Source organism: Schistocerca cancellata, chromosome 6, assembly GCF_023864275.1.
Source record: "Schistocerca cancellata isolate TAMUIC-IGC-003103 chromosome 6, iqSchCanc2.1, whole genome shotgun sequence".
In the NCBI taxonomy this organism is placed as follows: domain Eukaryota; kingdom Metazoa; phylum Arthropoda; class Insecta; order Orthoptera; family Acrididae; genus Schistocerca; species Schistocerca cancellata.
This window is the reverse complement of record NC_064631.1, coordinates 704776187-704786816: the sequence shown is the minus strand read 5'-3', so window position 1 is coordinate 704786816 and position 10630 is coordinate 704776187. Positions and strand designations below refer to the sequence as shown.

The window sequence follows — 10630 nt, the reverse complement described above, 5'->3', positions numbered from 1 at the left end:
TCTCTGAATCCGGTCCTTGCCGTGGTCGTGCAGTCTCGCGACCACGTGCTTCCATCGTACAGTGCATGTGTGTCGCCAACGGTCGGGCGAGTACTGGCTATGCGGACCTCACTGCTGCTCCGTCCCAATTCCCTCGCTCGACGCACGACGACCCGGAAATACTAGACGTCGCTCCAAACATGGTACCGCAGTACGCGCTATCGATAAGCGCTGTTGCTGCCACTCACGGAGAGACAAGGCGAGCAAACGTGGTGGTGCCAGTGAACACACTAAGAAAACAAGACGCCACTATCGCTTTTACGAGATGCCAAGCTGTGAACGGCACCAACGTGATCCGCACATGGCTCACCTTCAGCCATCTGAATTTCCAGTTACCATTTTATTTGAGCGACCAGTTTCAGCGCTATATTGCGCTATCTTCAAGCCTCGTGGCCGACGTCTAGGGAGAATCCCACTTCTCGTCCAATCAAAATAGGGGCCAGTATTCTGTGACTGGTATCTGTAGAATTTTGACACAGCGATCCTTTCGATTATTACGAGGGCAGTTCAATAAATAATGCAACACATTTTTTTCTGAAACAGGGGTTGTTTTATTCAGCATTGAAATACACCAGGTTATTCCCCAATCTTTTAGCTACACAACACTATTTTTCAACGTAATCTCCATTCAATGCTACGGCCTTACGCCACCTTGAAATGAGGGCCTGTATGCCTGCACGGTGCCATTCCACTGGTCGATGTCGGAGCCAACGTCGTACTGCATCAATAACTTCTTCATCATCCGCGTAGTGCCTCCCACGGATTGCGTCCTTCATTGGGCCAAATATATGGAAATCCGACGGTGCGAGATCGGGGCTGTAGGGTGCATGAGGAAGAACAGTCCACTGAAGTTTTGTGAGCTCCTCTCGGGTGCGAAGACTTGTGTGAGGTCTTGCGTTGTCATGAAGAAGGAGAAGTTCGTTCAGATTTTTGTGCCTACGAACACGCTGAAGTCGTTTCTTCAATTTCTGAAGAGTAGCACAATACACTTCAGAGTTGATCGTTTGACCATGGGGAAGGACATCGAACAGAATAACCCCTTCAGCGTCCCAGAAGACGGTAACCATGACTTTACCGGCTGAGGGTATAGCTTTAACCTTTTTCTTGGTAGGGGAGTGGGTGTGGCGCCACTCCATTGATTGCCGTTTTGTTTCAGGTTCGAAGTGATGAACCCATGTTTCATCGCCTGTAACAATCTTTGACAAGAAATTGTCACCCTCAGCCACATGACGAGCAAGCAATTCCGCACAGATGGTTCTCCTTTGCTCTTTATGGTGTTCGGTTAGACAACGAGGGACCCAGCGGGAACAAACCTTTGAATATCGCAACTGGTGAACAATTGTGACAGTACTACCAACAGAGATGTCAAGTTGAGCACTGAGTTGTTTGATGGTGATCCGTCGATCATCTCGAACGAGTGTGTTCGCACGCTCCGCCATTGCAGGAGTCACAGCTGTGCACGGCCGGCCCGCACGCGGGAGATCAGACAGTCTTGCTTGACCTTGCGGCGATGATGACACACGCTTTGGCCAACGACTCACCGTCCTTTTGTCCACTGCCAGATCACCGTAGACATTCTGCAAGCGCCTATGAATATCTGAGATGCCCTGGTTTTCCGCCAAAAGAAACTCGATCACTGCCCGTTATTTGCAACGCACATCCGTTACAGACGCCAGTTTAACAGCTTCGTACAGCGCTGCCACCTGTCGGAAGTCAATGAAACTATACGAGACGAAGCGGGAATGTTTGAAAATACTCCACAAGAAATTTCCGGTTTTTTCAACCAAAATTGGCCGAGAAAAAAAATGTGTTGCATTACTTATTGAACTGCCCTCGTATTTGCCATCGTCAACAAGTGATGATCGAAGGTGCTGTGTCGTCCGAACAAGACAGAGCCAGGGCAAAAGCACCACAGGCGCAAAGAAGCGAGCTGGTGCCAGTGCTATAGAGAGTCACCCCTTGTGCGAGTTCCACCAGCGCCACAAGATTGGCTCTGAGGATGAAGGTATCGACTTCGCCTCGGCCAGCTGCCGGCCGAGTACAATCCATCAATGACTGGGAAGGTAGAAGAGCAACTCTCGCCCACTTGGTGATAGATCATCGTCCAGGTCTTAGACAGGGAACGTCGTTTAGTGAGTTCTTAGAATTGTGCAAACAGTTGCTGTATTTGCATTTGCTATGTACTGTGAAGTTTACGTACAATTATTTGCAGTTAGCCATTGAGAGCCGTTTTTCTGTTATATTACAAGCAGTGTTGCAGACTTAAATATTCAACCAACCACAGAGATAAGTTAACCTTTCAATTCATTTGTTTGATTTTGTTACTAGTTGCCGCTGACGCCCAGCGGTTCTAGGCGCTTCAGTCCGGAACCACTCTGCTGCTACAGTCGCAGGTTCGAATCCTGCCTCGTGCATGGATCTGTGTGCTGTTCTTAGGTTGCAGAAAGAGATTTTCACTCTGCAGCGGAGTGCGCGCTGATATGAAACTTCCTGGCAGCCGGCTGCGGTGGCCGTGCGGTTCTGGCACTGCAGTCCGGAACCGCGGGGCTGCTACGGTCGCAGGTTCGAATCCTGCCTCGGGCATGGGTGTGTGTGATGTCCTTAGGTTAGTTAGGATTAAGTAGTTCCAAGTTCTAGGGGACTTATGACCTAAGCTGTTGAGTCCCATAGTGCTCAGAGCCATTTGAACTTCCTGGCAGATTAAAACTGTGTGCAGGGCCGAGACTCGAACTCCGCTGCAGAGTGAAAATTTCATTCTGGAAACATCCCCCAGGCTGTGGCTAAGCCATGTCTCCGCAATATCCTTTCTTTCAGGAGTGCTAGTTCAGCAAGGTTCGCAGGAGAGCTTCTGTAAAGTTTGGAAGGTAGGAGACGAGGTACTGGCAGAAGTAAAGCTGTGAGGACGGGGCGTGAGATGTGCTTGGGTAGCTCAGTTGGTAGAGCTCTTGCCCGCGAAAGGCAAAGGTCCCGAGTTCGAGTCTCGGCCCGGCACATAGTTTTAATCTGCCAGGAAGTTTCATGTCCTTAGGTTAGTTAGGTTTACGTAGTTCTAAGTCTAGGGGACTGATGACCTCAGATGTTAAGTCCCATAGTGCTTAGAGCCAATTTTTTTTTTTTTAAGAATTTGTTGGAGTGCTGTAGAACGTTCCTTCTCGTATCGTGCTACCTGACCCGGACCATAGCTGTCTAGTAGTGGCAGGCAGTAATTGTCTTAGCGGTGTACTGCGCCAGAAGCCGTTTCACGAACTCACAAACTCTGCCTCCCGTAACAGCAGTGGCAACTCGGCGTCCGCAGCAGTAGCGACGAGGCCTTTACAAACCTAGCGACGAGAGTTAACAAAAGAAAAGTCTGCGGATAGGAGTCACTGAATGCTGGCTCATATTTCGACTGGATCAGAGGTCGGACTATTCTTACACGTCGGTCAGGGGACTTGAAGGTAGAGTATGCAGCGCTGAAACCGGTTGCTCAAATAAAATAACAGGTAATTTAGATGGCCGAAGGTGTTTTGATTCGTCACTTAATACTGCTCAGCAGAGGTACTGCAACTATCTATATAAAGATGGACCTGATTTCCTGGCGTCTGATTAAGGTAAGTCATTTCTAATACTCCTGTTACCTTGCTTACACCTAGAACAATATTTTTGCACAACATAAATTTTTAAACAACTTATTTGGCCTGCAATGCAGTTGTTTGTTTTGGTTTGATAGCTTCATCTGTGAACCATTAGTGTACATATGGCATCTGACTGGGAAAAGTGGCCAAGAGTACTCGTCAGGTACCACGTCGCCCAGGTGTTTGCTTCAATAAGTGTCAGTTAATTCCAAATATATCACGCATAATACGAAGATGGGCAAAAATTAAGAGTGAAACTAAAAGAAACTGTAATTACTATTATGATGAATGATCAGGACTGTCTTTATGGACTGTGAGAAAATTTTAGCTTTTGACCAACATTGTATCAATAAGTGTGTGCATTTGATATCTTTGTTATTGGAATTATGAAATTTTTTTTCAAATCATTATTGCCCACTGCCCAAAACAATTTGTAAATTTTTTTGTGGGGAGCATGGGGGCTATGTAAGTAGGCTGTTTATGCTTTCTTATTGGTAACGCCGCGTAGCGCTCTGTATGAAAATCACTGGCTGTGCTGTATGCAGTCTGTGAAGGGAAATGTGTTTTTGTGCTCCTTCGTTTTTTTTTGAAGTACATCAAAGATATTCTTTACTGGGTCTGTAGGCATAAAATATTTATATTAGTACATCTATAAAATTTTATTTTAACCATTGCTGCACTATGTAAGTAGGCTGTTTATGCTTTCTTATTGGTAACGCCACGTAGCGCTCTGTATGAAAATCACTGGCTGTGTTGTATGCAGTCTGTGGCTAGTTTGCATTGTTCTCTGCCATTGTAGTGTTGGGCAGCTGGATGTGAACAGCGCGTAGCGTTGCGCAGTTGGAGGTGAGCCGCCAGCAGTGGTGGATGTGGGGAGAGAGATGGCGGAGTTTTGAAATTTGTAATACTGGATATCATGAACTGCTATATACATTATGACTTTTGAACACTATTGAGGTAAATACATTGCTTGTTCTCTATTAAAGTCTTTCATTTGCTAACTATGCCTATCAGTAGTTAGTGCCTTCCGTAGTTTGAATCTATTATTTAGCTGGCAGTAGTGGCGCTCGCTGTATTGCAGTAGTTCGAGTAACGAAGATTTTTGGTGAGGTAAGTGATTTGTGAAAGGTATAGGTTAATGTTAGTCAGGGCCATTCTTTTGTAGGGATTTTTGAAAGTCAGATTGCGTTGCGCTAAAAATATTGTGTGTCAGTTTAAGCACAGTCATGTATAATTTTTCTAAGGGGACGTTTCAAAAGTAACTTTCGCCTGATGTATCACAGCCAAATAACCTAGGGCAACATACATAAACAGACTTACTACAGTACAGCGCACATGTTAAATGAACGAATGACTTGAACAGAAATGACTCTTTTATTCAAAGACAATTTCGCTGAAGACACTGCGTTTTATGATGGTCCCTGGCCGTTACAAAGTTCGGGGTATGGTTCTTACCGGGGTGTCTGATCAAACGGACTCTGCAATTTGCTCCCAAGCCGACCATAAGATTGGTAAAGAGTTCTTGTGATACGGCGCTCCATTGCTAGACCAGCATGATTCACATCTGCTGGATGGTCGTTCGTGAATGTGTCCGTGGAACAATATTTTTCCCCAACATATCTGACACGCGCCCGACGGGATTTATGTTGGGGTAACGGGCGGAATATCCTCTAGTTCGAAGAGCTCCTCCATCACCGATGTTCGATGCGGTCGTGCATTGTCATCCATAAAAATTAAGTCAGGGCGGAATGCACCCCTGAAAAGACATACATGATGAAAGAGCAAAGTGTCACAAGAACGCTGACCAGTAAATGTGCCGTATTCGAAGATTTGGAGGTGAGTACGCCTATGCAGCATTATGCCTCCCAACACAGTAATACCTGGACATCCAAAATTATCATGTTTATTTGTTCCTACCTCTTACCATAGGAGGGTACGTTCAGCATTGTCGAACATGATAGTTTTGGTAGCCCAGTTTCTGCACCAGAGATGAAGTAATTTCATTTCTCAGTAAGCAAGCTCAATTTGATTGTTTGAAACCATTCCACCTCACACGCTCAGAACCTCCAAATTTAGCGCTGACTTCAATGCGAGTTGCTTGTAACAGCTTCCACAACGGAACTTTGTCTCGAAACCTGGCAGAAAATCCAAAGAGATTCTGGTCGTGTGTGAAGTATGTTAGCGGCAAGAAACAATCAATGCCTTCTCTGCGTCATAGCAATGGAAATACAACCCAAGACAGTGCTGCCAAAGCAGAGTTACAAAACACAGCATTCAGAAAAGCCTTCACAAAAGAAGACGAAGTAAATATTCCAGAATTTGAATCGAGAACAGTTGGTAACATGACTAACGTAGAAGTAAATATCCTCGGAGTAGTGAAGCAACTTACATCCCTTAATGAAATCAAGTCTTCTTGTCCAGACTGTATACCAATTAGGTTCCTTTCGGAGTGTGCTGATGCATTAGCTCCACACTGAACATTCATATACAACCGATCGCTCGACGAAAGATCCGTACCCAAAGACTGGAAAGTTGCACAGATCACACCAATTTCAAGAAAGGTAGTAGGAGTAATCCACTAAATTATAGGCCCATATCATTAACGTCGACATGCAGGAGGATTTTGTAACATATATTCTGTTCGAACTCTATGAATTACCACGAAGAAAACGGTCTATTGACACACCGTCAACATGAGTTTTGAAAACATCATTCCTGTGAAACACAACTAGCTCTTTATTCACATGAACTGTTGAGCGCTATTGACAAGGGATTTCAGATCGATTCCGTATTTCTGGATTTCCGGAGGGCTTTTGACATGGTACCACACAAGCAGCTCGTAGTGAAATTTCCTGCTTATGGAATACCGTTTCAGTTACGTGACTGGATTTGTGATTTCTTGTCAGAGAGGTCACAATTCGTAGTAATTGACGGAAAGTCAGTTATAGGACCTTTGCTGTTCCTTATCTATATAAACGATTTGGGAGACAATCTGAGCAGCCGTCTTAGGTTGTTTGCAGATGACGATGTCAATTATCGACTAATAAAGTCATCAGAAGATCAAAATAAATTGCAAAACGATTTAGAAAAGATATCTGAATGGTGCGAAAAGTGGAAGTTGACCCAAATGACGAAAAGTGTGAGGTCATCTACATGAGAGCTAAAAGGAACTCGTTAAAATTCGGTTACACGATTAACCAGTCAAATCTAAAAGCCGTAAATTCAACTAAATACCTAGGTATTACAATTAGGAACGACTGAAATTGGAAGGAACACATAGAAAATGTTGTGGGGAAGGCTAACCAAGGACTCTGTTTAATTGGCAGGACACTTAGAAAATGTAACACACCTACTAAGGAGCCTGCCTACACTACGCTTATCCGTCCTCTTTCAAAATACTGCTGCGCAGTGCGGGATCCTTACTGGCGGAGTACATCGATAAGGTTCAAAGGAGGCCAGCACGTTTTTTACTATCGCGAAATATGGGAGAGAGTAACACAGAAATGATAAAGGATTTGGGGTTGTTGTTGTTGTTGTTGTCAGTCCTGAGACTGGTTTGATGCAGCTCTCCATGCTACTCTATCCCGTGCAAGCTGCTTCATCTCCCAATACCTACTGCAACCTACATCCTTCTGAATCTGTTTAATTTATTAATCTCTTGATCTCCCTCTACGATTTTTACCCTCCACGCTGCCCTCCAATACTAAATTGGTGATCCCTTGATGCCTCAGAACATGTCCTACCAACCGATCCCTTCTTCTGGTCAAGTTGTGCCACAAACTTCTCTTCTCCCCAATCCTGTTCAATACTTCCTCATTAGTTATGTGATCTACCCATCTAATCTTCAGCATTCTTCTATAGCACAACATTTCGAAAGCCTCTATTCTCTTCTTGTCCAAACTATTTATCGTCCATGTTTCACTTCCATACATGGCTACACTCCATACAAATACTTTCAGAAACGACTTCCTGACACTCGATGTTAACAAATTTCTCTTCTTCAGAAACGCTTTCCTTGCCATTGCCAGTCTACATTTTATATCCTCTCTACTTCGACCATCATCAGTTATTTTGCTCCCCAAATAGCAAAACACCTTTACTACTTTAAGTGTCTCATTTCCTAATCCAATTCCCTCAGCATCACCCGACTTAATTCGACTACATTCAATTATCCTTGTTTTGCTTTTGTTGATGTTCATCTTATACCCTCCTTTCAAGACACTGTCCATTCCATTCAACTGCTCTTCCAAGTCCTCTGCTGTCTCTGACAGAATTACAATGTCATCGGCGAACCTCAAAGTTTTTATTTCTTCTCAATGGATTGTAATACCTACTCCAAATTTTTCTTTTGTTTCCTTTACTGCTTGCTCAATATACAGATTGAATAACATCGGGGAGAGGCTACAACCCTGTCTCACTCCCTTCCCAACCACTGCTTTCCTTTCATGTCCCTCGACTCTTATAACTGCCGTCTGGTTTCTGGACAAATTGTAAATAGCCTTTCGCTCCCTGTATTTTACCCCTGCCACCTTCAGAATTTGAAAGAGAGTATTCCAGTCAACATTGTCAAAAGGTTTCTCTAAGTTTACAAATGCTAGAAACGTACATTTGCCTTTCCTTAATCTTTCTTCCACGGTAAGTCGTAAGGTCAGTATTGCCTCACGTGTTCCACTATTTCTATGGAATCCAAACTGATCTTCCCCGAGGTCGGCTTCTACAAGTTTTTCCATTCGTCTGTATAGAATTCGTGTTAGTATTTTGCAGCTGTGCTTATTAAACTAATTGTTCGGAATTTTTCACATCTGTCAACACCTGCTTTCTTTGGGATTGGAATTATTATATTCTTCTTGAAGTCTGAGGGTATTTCGCCTGGGCCGGCCGGTGTGGCCGAGCGGTTCTAGGCGCTTCAGTCTGGAACCGCGAGACCGCAACAGTCGCAGGTTCGAATCCTGCCTCGGGTATGGATGTGTGTGATGTCCTTAGGTTAGTTAGGTTTAAGTAGTTCTAAGTTCTAGGGGACTGATGGCTATAGATGTTAAGTCCCATAGTGCTCAGAGCCATTTGAACCATATTTCGCCTGTTTCATACATCTTGGTCACCAGATGGTACAGTTTTGTCAGGACTGGTTCTCCCAAGGCCGTCAGTAGTTCCAATGAATGTTGTCTATTCCGGGCGCCCTGTTTCGACTCAGGTCTTTCAGTGCTCTGTCAAACTCTTCACGCAGTATCGTATCTCCCATTTCATCTTCATCTACCTTCTCTTCCATTTCCATAATATTGTCGTCAAGTACATCGCCCTTGTATAGACCCTCTATATACTCCTTCCACCTTTCTGCCTTCCCTTCTTTGCTTAGAACTGGGTTCCCATCTGAGCTCTTGATGTTCATACAAGTGGTTCTCTTATCACCAAAAGCCTCTTTAATTTTCCTGTAGGCAGTATCTATCTTACCCCTAGTGAGATAAGCCTCTACATCCTTACATTTGTGCTCTAGCCATCCCTGCTTAGCCATTTTGCACTTCCTGTCGATCTCACTTTTGAGACGTTTGTATTCCTTTTTGCCTGCTTCATTTACTGTATTTTTATATTTCCTCCTTTCATCAATTAAATTCAACATTTCTTCTGTTACCCAAGGATTTCTACTAGCCCTCGTCTTTTTACCTACTTGATCCTCTGCTGCCTTCACTACTACATCCCTCAAAGCTACCCATTCTTCTTCTACTGTATTTCTTTCCCCCATTACTGTGAATTGTGCCCTTATGCTCTCCCTGAAACTCTGTACAACCTCTGGTTCTGTCAGTTTATCTAGGTCCCATCTCCTTAAATTCCCACCTTTTTGCAGTTTCTTCAGTTTTAATCTACAGGGCATAACCAACAGATTGTGGTCAGAGTCCACATCTGCCCCTGGAAATGTCTTACAATTTAAAACCTGGTTCCTAAATCTCTGTCTTACCATTATATAATCTAACTGATATCTTTTAGTATCTCCAGGGTTCTCCCATGTGTACAACCTTCTTTCATGATTCTTAAACCAAATGTTAGCTATGATTAAGTTGTGATCTGTGCAAAATTCTACGAGGCGGCTTCCTCTTTCATTTCTTAGCCCCAATCCATATTCATCTACTACGTTTCCTTCTCTCCCTTTTCCTACACTCGAATTCCAGTCACCCATGACTATTAAATTTTCGTCTCCTTTCACTATCTGAATAATTTCTTTTATTTCATCATACATTTCTTTAATTTCTTCGTCATCTGCAGAGCTAGTTGGCATATAAACTTGTACTACTGTAGTAGGTGTGGGCTTCGTATCTATCTTGGCCACAATAATGCGTTAACTATGCTGATTGTAGTAACTTACCCGCATTCCTATTTTCCTATTCAGTATTAAACCTACTCCTGCATTACCCCTATTTGATTTTGTGTTTATAACCCTGTAGTCACCTGACCAGAAGTCTTGTTCCTCCTGCCACCGAACTTCACTAATTCCCACTATATCTAACTTTAACCTTTCCATTTCCCTTTTTAAATTTTCTAATCTACCTACCCGATTAAGGGATCTGAAATTCCACGCTCCGATCCGTAGGACGCCAGTTTTCTTTCTTCTGATAACGACAGCCTCTTGAGTAGTCCCCGCCCGGAGATCCGAATGGGGGACTATTTTACCTCCGGAATATTTTACCCAAGAGGACGCCATCATCATTCTATCATACAGTAAAGCTGCATGCCCTCGGGAAAAATTACGGCCCTTGCTTTCAGCCGTTCGCAGTACCAGCACAGCAAGGCTATTTTGGTTATTGTTACAAGGCCAGATCAGTCAATCATCCAGACTGTTGCCCTTGCAACTACTGACAAGGCTGCTGCCCCTCTTCAGGAACCACACGTTTTTATGGCCTCTCAACAGATACCCCTCCGTTGTGGTTGTACCTACGGTACGGCCATCTGTATCGCTGAGGCACGCAAGCCCCTCCACCAACGGCAAG

The 10630-nt window shown here is 44.0% G+C and overlaps 1 non-coding gene across 1 annotated transcript; it reads left to right on the top strand.

The window, feature by feature from the left end:
* Nucleotides 1–2956: 2956 nt before the first annotated feature.
* Nucleotides 2957–3031, top strand: Trnas-cga (transfer RNA serine (anticodon CGA)). The gene has a single exon. It is a non-coding gene; the product is annotated as a tRNA-Ser (tRNA).
* The last annotated feature ends 7599 nt before the right edge of the window (nucleotides 3032–10630 follow it).